Raw genomic sequence first — 6,763 nt, 5'->3', positions numbered from 1 at the left:
ATAGTAACTGCAGCAGAAACTAATGGTCTCTTCCATAATAGCGCCATTCACTGGAGCCCACATCGTTGCCTCCATTATATAGGACACCAAATGATTAGAGGGTTTTAGAAAAAATCCTCTGAAATTGAAGAAGCAAGTGTGATGATGTCTTTTTTTGATATAGTATGAGTCACCATGTTAATCTAATTAGGTACCAGATTCGTTTTTGGAGCTGTTCAAAATGGGAGGACAGATAAGAAATGTGTTGACAGAATGAACACGAGAGACAGCAATACAGTTTCTCACACTGAATAATATGTGAGAGAGCAAACAATTCTCACAATGTGCAGCACACTCGCATGTGAGCTCTGATGAATGTTTATTGGACTGTCATATGAGTAGCACCAAATGAGCTCATGAGCTGATAGTATGATAAAAATTTCTGTTCTATTTATGCAGAAATACATACTCCTCCTTAGAGTAAGGTAAGCTGAAAATGGACAGTTCAATCTCATTTTATCTGACCATTAGGGACTGGTGTAATGATAAATACATCGCATTTTGTAAAGGGTCAGTACTTGGTCAGATTTTGCTTCACTTTCATTTTAAGTCTGTTATGTTCTTTCCTATCGATCAATGTGTCATGCTATTAGGACATCAAGATTTATTCTTGTTTGTTGGATTGATTCCTAGTTTTGTTTGGTTTTTTTGTAAGTGTATGTGTGTTTTGTCTCAGGCATCAGAAGAAGAATAAAAAAGACTTTGGTGCAATACAGAACAGAGTGCCTTAACTTCAGTACAGTGCAAATACCTTCTTTACGCAAGTATCAGTTCCAGGAAAACTAATGTACTGCTGGCACAAAGACCACTCAGGCATTACAGAAGATCAGCATACTGAAGGTGATTAGTTTGGCTTCATTAAAATCAGGACATTTGTTGGCTAGAAGGCCAGGAGGAGGCAGGCAAAGGCCAGTAGACCAATGTAGCCCAAAACTAGTGAGAGGCATTATACTGACCCCACTGCACATTCAGTAATGATCTTGGTTCCCTATTGTCCATGATGTCTGTTTCTGCTGGCTGACGAGCAGGCAAGGTCAGCCACAGTGCACAGATCAGTGCCTGTGAAAATAAGGTTGACTCAGGAAATGAAAAGGGAAATATGTTTAGAATACAAATCATATTAGGAAATTCAAATTGTGAATATAAAGCAGTTTGCAATGCACAAGGCTTTGAACAAGACTAAATCTCTGTTGCTTGTCCTCATATGGGCACTAGTATGAAAAGTATGCCAATCACTACAGACCTAAAGAAGTGCTATGTTTTAAACATAGGATCACCTCAACAGAGGGCAAATTCCCAACCTCTGCTGACAACACATCAGGTTCTCCTGTGGTACCACAGAATGAAAAGCCACCAGGACCACCACCACCAACTCAGCAGGCAGCAGATAGACAACATAAATCAGACTGCAACTAATATCTGGCCACAATAGACCAAAATGCAGGCTCCCCAAAGAAAACCTCCTCGGAAAAGAAGCAAAATCTGTGAAAGCAGGAGCATGAAGTTCATTTCTGGGTGATTAGCTCACACCTCAAATGAAGGGAGATCTTTTTTTTTTAAAAAAATTAAGACTTTATGAATGACAAAACTGCATTATGATTATATAATAATTATATTTTTTGGCATGGTAAAAAAAAAAAAAACATGCCGTTGTTTCAAAAATGTAATTTAATACCTGTGGTGGTGCTACACTTTGCTGGCACATCTTTTCCTGAATTGGTTATTTATACTAACAACAAACACCTATGGCAATCTCTGCTCATTTGTCAGTGCAGCCTAATCTGTGACAATCGAATGAATGATGGTGTTTTTTTGGAGAAAAAAAAATTATCTGTGAAAACACAAAGAGAAAGGCAGCACACAAGAGAGATCAATAACAGTTATGTTTAGGCTTTTCCTTATGCTAAGTAACAAAACCTAATGACTCATAAAATGCAGAAAGACAAGAACAATTGGAGGTTATGACAAGGAGGAGGAGTAGCACTATTATAGTAATGACTTACACGTTGTAGGGAAACCACATGTACAGGACATTTCCCTAAAGTTTCCTTTAATTTATGAATTGAATTAATTAATTGAATTAATTATGAACTTAAAGAAAATATTTCAATAAAAAAAAATTGCTTCTCATTAAGATTTTAAAGGCCTAAATAATTAACAGTTACCGTGGAGCTACATGAAATTATTATATTAAAACACCTTATGGTTCCACATTTCACCTTAATATTAATATGACAATTTGAAGGCGTTTTGAAGTGTGAAATTTAGTTTTTACTGATGCATAAAATGAATGGAAAACTTTTTTAAAGAAAGGCTACGGATATGGGTTGTTCTATAGCACAAGGCACACATTATTTATGTATTTCATTTCTCTTAAATGCATGTGAAGATGAGCTATTTTCCAGTTATTATTATGTATTTATTCAAACACCATTTCAGTATAATGAATCCTGAAAAGCACCTTTTTCTCTCTCAGCACAAGGCCAGCAGTCAAGGAAACATGTAAGTCTCTCTTTCAGCACTGCTCTCCTTGAACCAGGAGGACAAGGACTACCACATATACACCCAGGCACCCAGGACCAGTTAGCATGGTAATATTACATCAGACTCTGAGAATTCAAAAGACTCACATTCAGACTTCAGAACAAGATTCTGAGTGTGTAAAAGAGATTCAGGGGGGAAAAAGTCAACTTTTCTCACTTTATGGGAATTGCTTCCTTACAACCACTCAGTCAGTGTCAATGTGTAACTGATGCTCGCATCACAAGATGACCAACAGTGTCAAACTATTGTTTCATATCCTGTTAGAGACCATTCAATGTCATATGAGACTGTCCAGAGGTCAGGTTCAGTTTATACCTGTAAATGAAATTCTACAAGCTTGAGAAGGCACAGATGTTATCAGTTTTAGAAGTGAAAAGAGCCAATCCTGTCCTGTCTCAGATAGCACTATCTGCAAGAAGTGGCACGATATTTTTAAGAGACTAGTTGAACCCCACTGTATTCATGCAGTCATGCGTGTCTTTTTGAGCTTCAAAGGCATGTGCATCTTTTATTTCATTGCATTTGAAATTCTTAGCTGAGACACATTTGTGTACACATGCATTTCAATGCCTAAATGTCTCTCCTTGAAAATAATGCAAATAAATCCCTGAAAAAAGATAGGACACTGTGCGAAATGTTAACAGAAATGTAATTAAGAACAGAATGCAATGATTTGCAAATCAGATTAAAACATAGAAATCCTAACCCAGAGTCATATTGAATTTGATGGCATTAACACATCTCAAAATCTGTAATACAGCCATATTTACTACTGTGTAGCATTCATTTTTCTTTTAGCAAAAGGTTGTTTATGTCTGAGAACTATGGAGAGCAGTTACTGTTACTTTTGTCCTATTCTTGTCTGATCAAGGATTCTATCTTTTTCGACAGTCCTGGCCGTTCTTTGTTGTATTTTTTTTGTTTCATGATTTGTCAGCACATCACAGGCAGCACGGTGGAACAGTGGTTAGCACTGTTGCCTCACAGGAAGAAGGTCGTGATTTTTGTTTACACCACCTGGCTGTGTGGAGTTTACATGTTCTCCCTGTGCTTGTCTCCGGGTACTCCAGCTTCCTCCCACAGTCCAAAGATGCAGTTAATAGGGTCAGGTTAACTGGTAATTCTAAGCTGCCCATAGGTGTGATTATGAGTGCAAAAGGTTGTCTGTCTCTCTGTGCTAGGCTCCACTCCCCACCCCCTGCCACAAGTGATAAGTGGAATAGAATGGATGGATGGATGGAAGCCTATGTCACACATATCTGTAGTAAAAAGTCATCTTTCAGAAAAACTACTGCAACTTCCAATCAAGAGTCAGTCAAACGACCTCCAGAGGGTCTCTGTCAGCCTTCGACAGGACCACTGTTACGCTATCGGGCAGGCGCACCACTTGCTGGAAAGATTATATCTCTCAGCTGGCTTGGGAACATCTTGGCGTCCCCCCGGATCAGCTGGAGGAGGGGGCTGGGGTGCAACCCGGATAAGCAGCGTTCCTTGGAGATAGTTTTATGAAAGGATCAGAACTGAGGTGCATGAAGTTCACAAGGCATCCTTTCTGTGTTAAAAGCCAGACATATCAACCTTCCACAAAGCAAATAGTATTGTCCTATCAAATGAGAGGACGTTATATGGGATGCAAACAGTAATCTATATGACTCAAGTCTCATTACCAATTCACAGCTTAAGTACCCGAAGAGCTGAGAAGCAGAGGTGTATTATGTAGAGTTCAAGCTTGCAGCAATGCTTTGCATTACCACCTTTGGTTAGTCCTTTGAATAAAAACGGGAACTGGAGGCTTTAAGAATACAGAGGAGGAACTCATAGAACTACGTTAATAAGGAGGCATTGCTTTGAGTTTGTTTGCAACCCCCTGAATCCTAAATCTGCCAGAATCATCATATGCATACAGCAATTCCACCCAAGTCCATCCCATCAAGGGCAGCAGCTCAACTATGGCTCATGCTTGTGCAGCATCACTGGGCAATGAAGGCTAGGTTGCTCACCTGTGAAAATAGCAGTGGTTAGAGTGACAGATGATAGAAAGAGACAGAAAGACAGTTTAAAAAGACAGAGACAGTGAGTATGAAAAAATGGAAATTGACACATCAGTTGCGTTATAAAATACGAGTAATCTTAGAGAAAGAGTTCATTTTTGAGGCCACTGCTTTTGTCAAAGGCAATTGTGGGAGCATGTCTAATACCTAACAGTGATGCCTTTGATTTGTGGGAAATTAAGAGCGGTCAGAGGAAAGCCATATGAAAACTGGGGAAACTTGAAAGTTGAACATATAGAGCCTGCAAGCTTGTTATTGAGGTAGCAGTGCAACACAGTGTAATTCAAACACAAATGTGTAACGCTTCATTACCAGTATGAGCAACAAAGTAACAAAACAGCCAGTGTGTTGACAGCAATATTGTCGCTGACTTGCAATTGAAGTGTTGCTCTGACCCATGTGGACATTATCCAGGGGCTTGTGTCTATCTGCAAACTTGGAAGCATGATTGTTAGACCTTTCATCACTTCTACAGTGGAACGTTTGGCGCATGAACTTAATCTCTAGTTACCATAGACATGGCTGCTAACAGAGTGGTGCCCTTTGCTAGGCAACTCTCAGCTTTCAGACAGTCAAGGGTGACGCTGAACAGGAGGCCTGAGTTACTGTTCATTTCCTCCACTGCGAAGGTCATATCCCCAAGGTGTTGACAAGCTGACTGGTTAAAACTGCTACATGAGTCACACAGGAAAATAACACCAAGAAAGATCAACATCAGAAATAAAGCCATACAATGAAAAATGCTTAGTTAGCTAATGTTAAGGAAAAGAAAACATTACATCCTTTAAAGTCCAACGTTTTAGGGGAAGCACTAGCTTTCTCAGTCTGAAATTCCAGCTCAGGCTGTGCTGCTCCCATATGAACACAGATGAGGCCATCAATCAATAACCTACCTACCTGATAAACACTACCTGGAATATATTTTACCACTGGCAAGAGTTCCTACTTCTCTCCATAAAGGTTATTGTCAGCAAAGCAGCCATGGAGCTGAAATGCATATTTGATAGAAAAAAGTGCAGTAAGAGAAATTCAAAGAATATCCAAAGTTGATTAGTTAGTACAACAGATATGCGCATGAAAATACTTCACATAAATCCTCTAATCACAAATCAACAATACAAATGAACAGTTACTTTGAGCAACAGTGGTTTCAAGTAATTTTTGTCACACAAAAGGAAAGAGGAGGAAAACAATGTAGCTAATATATTAGAATCACTGCAGCAAGGATGGGAAGTCTGATCTAAGCTTAGCAGGAGGAGAAAGAAATTACAGGCTAATTTGGAGTTAACACAGGAATGGCGTAACACCCAGGTGTGCACATTCAGATCACCAGGGAAAGAGGTTTTAAAATATAGATGCTATATTTACATTTCACCTCAAAGTAAGTTGTTGCAGGAATGGTGTAAAATCATTGGAAACAGCTGTGCCAATTTCATCAACACCCACACTTTGCACTGACAGCAGACGTTGGGCACTTTCATGTAATCTTGCAATCAGCCTAACCTCATACTTTTCAGATCTCAGCATACAGACTCTGGGCCATATGTTAGCAGGTGAGGGTGCTGAATCTACAATTAGAAGGGGGGACTAGAGGGGTATTAACAATGAAAGGGCTTAGCCAGAGAAAAAGAGCTGTCATTTTCAGAAGGACAGCCTGTCAGTTGCAAGTGCTCATCCAATTACACCATGAGTGCCGTCTCTTTTGCGTTCTCGTTTTCTTCCCTTCCTCTGAATGTTCCTGTGCCCTCTGATTTCCAGGGCACATGATCTCACTTTTCCTCTGCTCTCCTCCTTCATCCTTTGTTGGTTCTTAAAAGGTCTCCAGTAATTACTGCTCCTCTCCTCCACTCCTCTCTCCTTCTCTCATCGACACGCCTATTTCTATCAACGTACAAAGCAAAATCTGTTTCCACATCAGTTGGCGATTTGCATCCAATGTGATTATTGTGCAGAAAACACAAAGTGTGGAAATGACTGACTGTGGTTTTACTGACAAGTAACCTGCCCAGACTCTGGGGAGCTACAGCTCCTGGTCAAGAAATAGTCCTGCACACTCCAAACCTTTTTTTAAAAAAAAATAATATTTACACACGGTTTGTCAGAATTAAATTAATTTTAATATTTAAATA

Source organism: Neolamprologus multifasciatus, chromosome 14, assembly GCF_963576455.1.
Source record: "Neolamprologus multifasciatus chromosome 14, fNeoMul1.2, whole genome shotgun sequence".
Taxonomy (NCBI): Eukaryota; Metazoa; Chordata; class Actinopteri; order Cichliformes; family Cichlidae; genus Neolamprologus; species Neolamprologus multifasciatus.
This window is presented reverse-complemented; position numbering follows the sequence as displayed.